At 39.7% G+C, this 12738-nt stretch overlaps 1 protein-coding gene across 1 annotated transcript in view; it reads left to right on the plus strand.

Annotated features, from left to right (window-relative positions):
• The first annotated feature begins 12417 nt into the window (after positions 1-12417).
• UXT (ubiquitously expressed prefoldin like chaperone) overlaps positions 12418-12738 on the plus strand; it is a 576931-nt gene continuing 576610 nt past the window's right edge. Inside the window, exon 1 of the mRNA XM_044080282.1 lies at positions 12418-12546. The gene's annotated coding sequence lies outside the window, so the exon portion shown is untranslated. The remainder of the gene's footprint in view (positions 12547-12738) is intronic.

A 12738-nucleotide genomic window follows, 5' to 3' on the forward strand; every position in this document is an offset into this window, starting at 1 on the left:
ACCCTTAGTTTTTTCCTTTATTATTTTCTAAGGTGGTGAGTTTGTCTTTTGAGCCTTGCCTAAAAAAGGCACTATGGGGATGGCAAGAGCCTTAGCCAATATCCGGAAGCCCAGCCCAGTGGTGACAGGTCAAGCCGTCCCTTGCGAAGCAGCATGGCTTGTCCAGCATGTCATCCCAAGCAGACAGGCATTGGATCCTCCTAGAATGACACCAGTAATTGAGCCAATTATTAAAGCTGATCATCTTGTCTTTGTATTGTGGCATCATTCTTGGTGAGGGCAAGATGCTGGTCAGGGTCATACCGGCCTGGGCTACATAATCAGAGAGCTCCTCTAGGTCTCTTTTCATGTAGTCCAAGGAGGTACGTCTCAGGTCATTCACGCCGGCATGGACAATGACGGAGTCATATCTGTACTTGCTTTGGAGTGACCCGAGTGCTTGTGTTATGTGGCGGATCCTAGTTCCCGACAGGCAGCTCACCATTACCCTCTCTTTGTTCAGCCTGGTAAGCGGGACGTCAGTGTGTCTATAGAGAGTCACCTATAACTACTGTATCAGGCATGGTTTTTCGCCTTAAGGGCTGTGATAGTACACAAAGTCAGTGTGCCAAACTATGTGTTGCATGTGCAAAGGGAGTTGGTGTTTTCTTGGATGGCTACTGTAATCCTCTTTGTGAGGTACTTCTGCAGCCTTTCCAGCTGTTGTAGAGGTCTTGTGAGGTACATTCCAAAAAGGGCATTGTACTTTATAATGGGTCTAATAAGTGACTAGTAGAGGGAAACAAGGACCTCTTTTTTTCCTGGATGAGAACCCTTTTGTGATGAGGTATGCCACGTAGAAGGATTTCCAGATCACTGTGGCGATGTGATTATCAAAAGGATAGACTACTGTCCACCTGGGTCCCAAGGTCTCTTATCACACTTTCGGTGTTAAGTAGACGGCCACCTATGTGGTAGTTCATGGATACAGAGTTTTTACCAAAGGCGATGACAAAGCATTTTTTTGGCATTGAGCTAGAGGCCACGGCTCTGACACCAGGCATCTGTCTCAGTGAGGCCCTTCTGTAGGATGTCCACATTGTTTGGGGACTCTATTATGGCTCCTAGTTTGCAGTCATCTGAGAACTTCGTTAGCCAGAGACCTTCTGTGTTAACCTGTACTTCAGAGAAGTAGAAACCAAACAGGAGAGGACCCAGGACTGAACCCTGTGGTACTCCACTTGTCACTGGTTTGAAGTCGGATTTGGAGTCTGCAACTTTTATAGTGTGGGTTCTGTCAATGAGCCAGTTGGCAACCTATCTTGTGATATAGGGATTTATTGGTGAAAAAAACACCCTTACAGGTCCAGCGCCTTTAAACTCCTGGATTCAGATAGAGGTGTAACAGAAAAACTGCACCACACATTTGTCTCACTATAAATACATCACTACTCCACTCTATTTTTGGGTTTTACCATTTTTTATTTTATTTGTGTTCACCATTTATTGTTTATATTAACACTTGTGGGAATTTTTTTTTCCACTTTTATGCTTATTTTTAAAAATACATTATAATTTTTCTTGTGGTTATTGACACATTTGATCATTTACATTTATATGCAATTATGGTGGCTTTAAAATTCAATATTTGGAGCATTATAGGTTTACCAGCATTGATGGCAGGTATGAGTAGTAGATACCAAATTGTTGAACATTTTGGCCGCTTCTTAGTTAAAAATTTCAAAGTGTAATTATGTGCTCTTTAAAGGGGAGCCGCTAGGGGGGGCGCATCTGAGTGGAGTAGTGATGTATTTATAGTGAGACAAATGTATGGTGCAGTTTGTTTTCTGAGGAAGTTGGTGCAAAGTGCCGACGAAAAGCTTGTTTTTAAGCTTAATCAATTTTCAATTTTTTTTTTCGTTTATTGGCGTTCTTGTTTACAACATAACCTGTGGATTATAAAGAACTTTGCACACATCTATCTGAATCCAGGAGTTGGCGCTGGACCTGCAAGGGTGGTTTTTTTCACCAGTTTGTTTTTTTGAATTTTTACATGGGGATTTATGCCTAGTTTATTGAGTTTATCTAGAATTCCAGAAAGGGGGATGATGTCAAAAGCCTTGGTGAGGTCAAGATAGGCTGTGTGAACCACCTTACCCTCATCTAGGATTTCTTTGAAGCAGTCACCAAAGCCAGTCTCATTTAGGAGACCTGATCTGCCTTTCACAAACCTGAAGTGGGTGAAGTCCAGAGTTTGGAGGTTACCAATGTCCTTGTTTTAAGTTCCATGATGATACATTCCATGGCCTTGCAGATCAGGCTCGTCAGGCTAATAGGGCGATAGTTACCGGGGTCCGTGGTGGAGCCCCCTTTGTGGGGTGGGATAACTGTTGCTGTGCACCACTCAGTGGGGACAAAGCCTGAAGTGAGGCTATGACTGAACATGGTACTTAGGTGGGGAGCCAGTTTGTTCTGAAGTTCGTGTAAAATGCAGCCTGGGATGTTGTCCAGTTCCATGGATGCTGTGTTCCGGAATCCCAGGGGCGACAGGTGCAGGCCATCTCTGGCAAAGCATCGTGGTCTGTCGACCATGTCATCCCAGGCTGACAGATACTGGATCCCCTTAGAATGACACCAGAAGCTTAGCCAATTGTTGAAGTCAATCATTCTGTCCTTGTACTGTGGTATCATTCTGGGCAATGGCAAGTTGCTACTCAGGGCTAGGGTCACACCTGCCAGGGCTACAAGATCAGAGAGCTCTTCCAGGTCTCTTTTTCATATAGTCCAGGGAGATACGTCTCAAGTCATTCACGCCATGGACAATGACAGAGTCATATTTGCACTTGTTGTGGAGTAACCTGAGTGCTTAGGCTATGTGGCGGATCCTGGCACCCGACAGGCAGCTGACGGTAACCTTCTCCTTGTTTAGCCTGGTGAGTGGGACATCAGTGTGCCCGACTAGAGAGTCACCTATGACAAGTGTGTTGGGTACGTTGGTTTTGCCTTATGGGCTGTGGTTGAGTGGTACACACTGAGTTTGCGGGCTACATGTCATTTGGTTGTGTTGGGGGGGTGGAGGTTGCTTGCGTGTCTGCTTTGGAGGTCTCTGTTGCTTGGGGAGATTATTATAGAGAGCCTCCGTGAATGTTTTTGTGTTTGTGTGTGTGGATTTTGGTGGTGTAGGTTTAGTGGGACTATGTGAGGAGTATGCTGTGGTGCAAGTGTTTACCTTCTCCTCTTTGAGTGTCAGGTACTGTCTGGGTTGGAGAGAGCTTTGCCTCCAGTTTGTCTAGATAAGTGCATCTCTCACAGGTTGTAGTGTTGGGTGGTAGGAGGAGACAGTTGTCTGTGTACACGAGGTAATTCCTACATTGCCCTAAGATGCCCAGATTCATCAGGCTGACAAGATAAAACACCGGGACTTGACCCTTGGACATGCCTGAATAGGTACTAAAAAAACTATTTTCCTCTACAAGTGAGGAAAGTAAGTGCAAAAACAGTTTTCCTCTAGGCAAAATGAGGAAGGTTGAGTGCTGTAGTAATCTGTAGCTTATTTAGTGCTTACAACAAGTTCTGAACAAGTGCGAAGCTCGATGAAGCAGATTCAAGTGCTAAAACTAATAAACTGGCTAGTTCTAAGGGAAAAACTGAAGAGCAGACATTATGGCGTCAGGAACAGTTTAACCCTATCTAAGCAGCACTGCGTGATGCGCAAACTCATGCAAACACGGGTTTTTAACTCAGAAAGTCAAAAGGGATAGAAATCAGCCCAAAATGACAAATAAGGGACAATTGCAGAGCTGGAAACCACTCCTCTTGCGACAGATAAACAGAAAGACTTCCCTCTGCCACAACAAGGTCTGGACAACTCAGAAACACAAAATAAAATCCTGAAACCAGCAAATCTGGGATCCGGACTATTCTAGTATATGAAAAGGTGGGAAACGAGCAAAACAGATAGTATGTTTTTTTTTGTGAAATCAGAAAAATGCAATTTAACCGTAAATGTGCACAGATAAGGCTATCACACTTGAGTGTGAAGCCTACAACAGTAAATGCAGTTTAAATTGTTAACTTTAAGATGAAAGCTGAAATCAAAGTACACACACAGTAAAACGTTTAACAGAAAAATGCAGCAGAAAATAACAACATAAACACAGTAAAAATCGTTTTTAAAGTGCGGTAAGCAAAAACAGTCAAGAAAAAGCCAAAAAGATACTTAGAATCAGCAAAACGTCTCTCTTTCTCATTTCTGATGCTGTAGTAGTCTTCAGGACACCCAAACAGGATGCTGCATTTTATGTTGAGACCAGATTTTTTACTCATTGTCCCTACTATGAATGAGTTCTTTGTTCATATGTTTTTGCATGGGATAGGGTTTGCTTATTTCCTTCTAAAAAGGAATCTGTTCATTAAGTGCACTGAGAAACACAGTACTGAATTTTGCAATGACAAGTGTCAAGTGAGGGCGTTTTCAGAATGGATCAATTAAAACTCTAATGTGGATGTAAATGTTTTTGCATTAAAACTGGACAGGTTGCTTACTGTGATGTAGCTAAGAGTCTGTTACAAAAACTGAAGCTATCTGGAAGAATCCCCAAGAATTAAAAACTGGTAGAGGAGGAAGTAAATATCCAGCCTAATATAGAAGTTGCAATTACTTTGTTGTATCTTGTTAGGGTGTTAAAGTTAATGTTTGAGCATTTTATTTTAAGGGGGGAGGGAATCAATATTTAGATCATGTCAGTTTTGTTTGGGGATAGGAGTAAGATCTCTTCAGATGTGGCGATAATTTGAACAGGAGGGATGTAAAAAAGGAATTATTCATATGTTTTTGATTTATCAAGTTAAAAGGAATGTGATCAAGGAACTCCACATTGCCAAACTATGGGATAGTACGTGGGTTATGCGTAAACTCTAGAGTGGGAATTGATATCAGAACAAAGAAAAGGGGGACAGTGTTGCTAACAGTATTGATTATATTACAGTCTGGCGGGAGAATGCCTTCATCTGTAATATTTGGCTTTAACCAAGTTTCAGTAATTTGTAATATAAGGAGTGGTGGCTTATGCATGGTATTTAGCTAGATTATTGCAAATTCTCCAGATACTGATATTGAGTGATTTCAATCCAGTACTGTTAATACAAGTTTGTTGAGATAAAGTTTGAGTTGGATGGCCGGTGGTGTTAGCTGCTGTTTGTCTAGTTGTGGATTGGATTGTACTGGATTGAAAACTCTGTGTTTGGGATCAATTTAGATGATTCAGTATTGGAGTCAATGTTACTACATGGGTACTTTTGGTATAAAAGAGCAACTATGCAAGGAACACTTTTTTTATTACAAGATATGTAGCAGTACCAACATGCAGTGAGGAAGGAAATAATCAGGTATGTCAAAAGTCTCCATTAAGTTTATAAAGGTTGCAGCTTTTTTAACACATTAATACATATGGGGACAACGGAGACCATCTCAGCTTGGCGGGAATGCTTACAAATTCAGCAACTGCATCTAAAAACTGTGTGGAATGAATATCATTCACATCAGACAGATTGAATCAATAACTTCTTACATAAAGAAGTGTTTTCTTAATCTCTTTCCAAAATAATGGCCACAACTTTAAAAATATCAGTGCGTTCCCCAGGACAGGATACAAAGCAGTTTATTCAACAAGAAAAAAAAAAGATAAAAAAGGGCAGCACAGTGGTGCAGCAGTTAATGTTGTCACCTCACAGCAAGAGGCTCTCCAGCTCAATTCTTGGCTGGGGTGCCTTCTGTCTAGAATCTGCATGTCCTCCCTGCGTTCGCATGGGTTTCCTCTGGGTACTCTGGTTTCCTCCCACATTCAAAGACATGCATCTGGAGCATTTCTCCCCAGGCCTCTGCTGAAAATAGGTTTTGTCCTAGTCAGACTTTCCCGGTTAACAAATGTTAACTAAATAAAAATAAATAAAAGATTTCTGGGTGGTAATGGAGAACACTGGACTGGGTGCAAAAACAGATCCAGAATAGCGAATGATGTGGTTATGCAAGATCCTGCGTTCTCTATTATCACCTCATACTGTTACTACAGCTAAAGACGACAAAAGTCCCTGTCCCCAACTGTGGCTAAAACATTTGCTCTCTCTCTCTCATAGACCCTAATAACTGGCAATTTTTGGGGTAAAAAAAAGGAAGTGGGATACATTTAATAAATAATGCCAATAATTAGCATGACAGACTTCCGAAAATGCTAGCTAGTTCACATTCTTATACACTTTCAACTTTGTTTTTTAATATTGGTATAATTAGTATACAAACAAAAAAAAAAAAAAAAACAAATGTTCCATCATTTCTGAATATGCCCCTAATTCTGGAGATAAGAGGTTGAAAACTGCCAAGAGATCCAACTACCATTTCAGTGTGTACCTCTCAAATGCCCGACTTTGCCTCCCTATATTTTATTGCATCCCTGCTAAAATCCAATATTTTTTTCTAATATCCAACAGTAATATTCAGTGATTTAAGAGTCTCATAAACCCTGTTTGGGAAATGCATTTTTATGCCAAGCCTGCTGTTCTAACCTTTTACATCATTTAAGAGTAATGTAATAATTAAACAAAGCAAAGCTGCCCCCGATTTGGGCCTTTTTCCACTTCATGTTTTTGGCTTTATCAGCATTTCTTGAGCAAATAAGAGCGCTAGGGGTGAAATTATATGCAGCAGCTACTAAATGTTATGAAACCGGTGTAACATTCTGAGTGCTATGCAAAAACCCTGGCATGGTCCCATGTTCTCCATTATCACCAGTTTCTGAATGTATGGAAAGAATTTTTCAAGAATGAACAAGTAGTTCTATAAAGAAGTAGTCTGTCAGTCATTATCAGACAAGTGGGAATTCATGGCAGCCCTCAATTTCCGGACGACCGAACTTTTATTTTTTGTTTAGTTATCCTTTTATTGACCATGTTAGTCTAACTAGGCCTGTGGCCTCTTTTCAGGGGAGGCCAGAGGTGGTATTTATATCACAAAGGGAAATTTGGCCTGAGCATTGGGGAACTTTCCCCACTCTTTTCGATAGGTGTAGCGGGATTTTTTTTTTTAGATCCACCTGAGCTACAACCAGCTCAAGCAGATAGGGCCTCAGTTTAACAACTCATCCAAAAGACAATATGCTTAGGAGTGCAGTACCCCTTTATGCTGCACTACAGTTGTCAGTTATGGATCTTCCTAGTGCAGGAATAAAACCCACAGTCTTTTGCACCAAAGAGGAGTCTGCTACCTATTGTGCACTGCCTCAACCTACTGACTAAAAGAACCATCAAAAATCACTGGAAAAGAATTATTACACTTCATAAATCATGTTGTGTATTTTGCAGATTATGACTGAAGTGCATTAAGAATGTTCCAGCAGCCTTTATGACTGCTCTTAATGAAAAACAAACTCATGGAAACAGTCTACGTTTTAGAGCTGGCATCTAAAGCTTTAAAAACACCTCTACCTTTAATAAAGAATAATAATAATAAAAAAATTAAAAGTACAATTGCCAGATCAAAAACTGAGAGTAACCCATAAAAGCAGCAACCTCATCTCCATTTCAGGTCAACCTAAAGTTAAGGAGTTGAAATTTCAACCACTGATTCAAGACCACTTACTCATTTTGTATCAATGCAATGAATTTGATTAAGACAGTCTCCCTTGACTATATAAACTTGAGAGCACAGAAAATAGCCTTATGCTTCTTTCCAAAGTTTAACCATGTGCCTTAAATTACAACCTAGTGTCAGTGGCAATTTATGATTATGTTGGTTAACACATTAAAATAGTCACATCCTAAACTGCATTTCCCTTCATATTTGACTCTACTGTACCTTAACTAACCTCACTTTATTCACACTGTTTCATCTATAAATCACATACCACAAACCTTGCAACTTTTCTGAGTCATGTGGAAATGGAACGGTCTTCAACATTTTGACAGCATTAGTACATTTCAGTACATCATTTCCTGGAACCACAAAAGACCATTTTGTAGACTGACAAGTGAAACCCTACTACAGAGTTCCAATGAATACCTTTTCCAGATGTTGATGGATTACAAAAATATCAGTGGAGATCTCCCTACAACTTCCCTTTGTTATTTCTGAATCCATGCGGTTATAAAACTTATTTCATCTGTTTAAACCTTTGGACTACTTTTGGTGGTTGACCATGTCAATTGCTCGTCTATTCAGTCAGTCTACTATGATGATAATTTCAGTTGTAAAACAGCACAGTGTCACTGCCAACAATCTATTCATGCAAACATACTGTGAAATGGACCTAAATTTCAGCAGGTCTACTGAAGGCTACAGAAAATTGGGCGATGTCTGAACAGTTTTCCTTTATAACCATATGCTTTCAATGCTTCAGTGTAGAGTATGAAAGTTTAGGATTCCCAACTCTGAGGCATGTCACTGGGAAAATGGGGAACACATTCTCCTTCCTGAAACTAGAGCTGTTACTGCAGAACTTGTACATAACATACAACGTGCTTCAGCAACTCAATCTGTCACTTAAGTTTTTTGACAATATCAAAAACCAGTACTGACCGATCTCTGTGTCTTCTGATAAAATATTGTCCGCTGACAGAAAAACTATAAGGCATACTTATCCAAAGCCTAAAAACAATAGTTGAGCTGGATATACAAGTAATGGTCAATGCAATGAGATAGATGTCCGATTGTGGGCATAAAGAGGTAAGATATACTGTCACTTCAAATGTGGTTTCTTACATCTGAATTTGTATGAAACAGCTTACGTGGAAGTATTCCCTTCAGATGCTATCTGTAGATCAGAGTGTAAAGTGTGTGTGCTTATACCTTTTAAGAAGCATGCGAGGCTGTACGTACATGTATATAACCCGCATACGTTCACAATCTTGGGGCCATTTTGAAGGAGCAACTAGGGAGTGATCTTGAATGATCACAGTCATTAATTGTATATATTACTTAAGTTAGTCAAAAGTCTACAATAGTAATGTGTTTGTATGAAATAAAGCTGCTTGAACAAAACCTACGAAGACTCGTTTATTTGTGTCCTAACACGAAAGTGACATGGTCCGGGAAGAAGAGAAAAGAATATTCCGAGCCATGAGATCCAAAGATGACAGAGAAGATAAAACCGAGAGAAAAAAAATAGCATAAGCATAGCCAGAAAGAATCAAAAGTAATGAGAAATAAAACAAATTGTTTACTTGATGCGAAAGACAATAAAGGGGCATTACAAGGGCACAAACCACAATATCAGGCAAGTCGAAAGTACGAAAAGTTTAACCAAACAAAGTATTAAAGTATTTGATGAAACAATTAACTGTAAAGCAAAAAGAGCATGTTTAAAGCAGAAAATTAGTAAAATTAGTATCTTCAAAGCAGAACAAGTGTGTTTGAGGCAAAGTTGGGCATGTTTAGAGTAAACAGAGCACAAGAAAAATGTATTGGGCATGAACAGGGCTTAAACAAGAAAAACGATTACAATAAGAAAAGAAAAGGGCACATTAAGTGAAAATAAAGCAAGGTGACTCCATGTGTTTTGGGCAAAGTGCTGTATTTGGGCATAACTACAACTTCATATTGTATCAAGGGCATAAGTAAAGTTATTTCAAGTACCTCAGAGTGTGTAAAAGTGTTTATACAGTACGTCCTTATTACTGTGCATGTATTTCAAAGAGTTCACTGTGTGCAAAGTGCAACTGTTTCTTGCAATACAAAGTACAGCAATTTCAAAAAAAAGTTCTTGCGCTTGGTGTGTCAATTCACACAAAGTGCTGCCTTTACAGAGTGCTTCTTGTAACTGTAGAAAGTTGCCTAGTAAGGTAACGCCATTTTGGGGACATTGCAAATAACTTGCATAAAGCACACTGAAAAGTGCAATTACTTTGAAAAGTTACTGAGTTCTGGGCAACAGATGTTACATTTATTTGCATTGTACAGTTGTCAGACATAATATGGGCGGCGCAGTGGTGCAGCGGTTAATGCTGTCACCTCACAGCAAGAGGTTCTCTGGTTCGATTCTCGGCTGGGGTGCCTTCTGTGTGGAGTTTGCATGTTCTCCCTGCATTTGTGTGGGTTTCCTCCCACATTCTAAAGACATGCTTCTGGAGCATTTTTCCCCGGACCTCTGCTGAAAACAGGATCTGTGGAACCTAGCTGGACTTTCCCGGTCAACAAATGTTAAATAAATAAAATAAATAAAAAATATTTGCATTGTACAGTTGTCAGACATATTTCTTATACTGATAAGAGGTGTTTTCTTACAAAAAGACAACATTACAAGAGCACCAGGGCATTCATTTTGCTAAACCTAGCAGGGTCAGAGGCCATAGAAAGAGCGTTCATTTGTGTATCCACCAGCAGTGTATGAAGGAGAAGGTGCAGACTGCCATATTGTTGTACAAACCGAATCAAGAAGACCCTGTGTTTGAAGCACAGGTTTAGAGAAATGTGCAGCCCCCAGACGAATGTTACATAAGACACACATTTGTTTTACACAAGAGATGAGAAACCAGGGAAAACATTTGCAGCTTACATAACCGACTTGAGAAACAGAGCTAAAACGTGTCAGTTTGGTGATCTACAATATGCGCTGATAAAGGACAGGCTTGTATGTGGTATTAACAGTGTTGCTGTGAGAAAGATTTTACTTTGTGACAGTGATTTAATGTTGAGCAAAGCCATAGAGATTTGTCAAATCCATGAGGTGACAAAGAGACATACAAGTATGCTTGTGAGTGACAGAGCAGGGTTTCAGATAGCTCCAGAGCACATGTAGATCAGAGACAAACCAATGTCCCATCTTCTTGAGGTGGTGGTAGCTCAGATGGTCATAAAACAGCCCACAGAACCTAACAGAAAAGGTAGGGGAAGTTCCTGGAGGTCCTGGCCAAACTTTCCCTAGTAATATAAACACCACCTAGAATCCCCTCTAAAAAGAGACTACTAGCCTAGTGGGACTAACCCAAGTGGATGGATGGACAGATAAATAAATGTATAAAAATACTTCGTGTGAGTTATACAGCCTGTATATTCTCTTCATCTTTAAAATGGATTTCTCATATATCCACACAAAACGCTTACAAGATTTGCGTTTCCCTCTTTTCCTGTAATTTCGCATCTATAAAATTATTTCTTGCCAGCTTTTACAACTTAGAAAATATTCCATTTCTTCTCCTTCACTGTATAGAAATGCTTTTGCTTACTCATTTTCCAGCCAAGTGTTCTCGTAATTTGGTAACGTTAGCCTCCCCTGGTGAATAGTGTGTGTACGTTGTACCTTTAAGAAGTGTCTCAAGGTCAGCAGGTGCATATAAACAGCTAGCACTTGCTAGCTTCAGTGCCATTTTGAGTGCAGCCAGAGCGCGAGTATGAATGAGTGTAGTAGCTAATTTGTTTATAAGTTTATCCAAGTCAAAGTTATCAAGCCTCAATCTTGATGTGTTTCTACATAATAAAGCTGCTTGAACTGAGCACACAAAGACTCGCCTAGTTTATCCGGTCTGGCAGATGCCTTAAACCTCCCACTAGCCAGTATCAAACTATCCAAATGGGTCTAAAATATCAACAGAGATACATTTTAATCGCTATGATGTTTTCTTCTTTACTCTAGTTCTTTCAGAGTATGCTGATTTGCCTATAAATATTGTAGAAACTTGAAGAAACTGAACCTACAAAAGCATGCTTGTACAGTAGTCAACTTTTTGCCTTACAATATACAAAACACCCATTACTACTATGTAAAACGAACCATCTGTTTAAAGATCTCAGTCACGACTTTCTGTAAACCAGGGTTACGGTTTATAGCTGTAACTGACTGACGGACGTTTTCTTCTTTACCCCCAACTACTGTGTAAAATGAGCAATCTGTTTAAAGATCTCCGTCACGACTTTCTGAAAACCCGGGTTACGGTTTACAGCTGTAACTGACTGACAGGGGCGAAGGCGAAAACGTCATTCCACCGTTAACTCTTCTTTACCCCCAACTCCCCATGTAACAGCCACCCAAACTGTTCACGTAAAATTTTTGACTGTCAACGACCTGTACTGACTGATCCCTGCGTCTTCTGATAAAATACTGCCCCCGGACAAGACACAAAAATCAATCAATTAGCCAAAGCCTAAAACAGTCTACAATACCACAGCATTCATTACACCTTTGCACGTGTATGATACCTTTTTGAAGTTTAACAACTTTACTAAGCTTAATTACTCCAAATGTACACATCAAAGGCACTTATAGCACGTTTAAAGACACTAAACCATTCACGTCGAAAGATATTATTACACCCGTGGTTTACAATAGGATTAAAATAATCTCTATACACACAAAAATAACCATACATTAAAATACATAGATACAAAAACGCCAATGCGAAAAGTACAAAAAGACATACCTTAGCACTCCATGACCCGGATGTAGTACCGAATCAGCAGGGACCATTTCAGCGGTAGGACCGACGATAAAATACCTTACAGTGATTGGCTGTATGATACACACACGCACACAATACCAACTAAAAGATCGGACATCGGGGTTTCTATCTGGTATTATGTTGGTGAGGTTTGCTTTTAATTGCTAATTCCTATATAAAATAATACATTGTTTACTAATCTGGCCATCTGTCTTTTTGTCACAAAAAATGATTCTATCGTTATTTTTTTAGGTATGAAATGTTTTTTAAACTTTGCTACAGTAGTTATTCCTCTTCCAGAAAACGACAAAAGTGCTTTTTTGTGATTTAGTTTGC

This window comes from Protopterus annectens, chromosome 8.part0, assembly GCF_019279795.1.
Source record: "Protopterus annectens isolate FY-2018-M chromosome 8.part0, PAN1.0, whole genome shotgun sequence".
NCBI classification, from domain to species: domain Eukaryota; kingdom Metazoa; phylum Chordata; order Ceratodontiformes; family Protopteridae; genus Protopterus; species Protopterus annectens.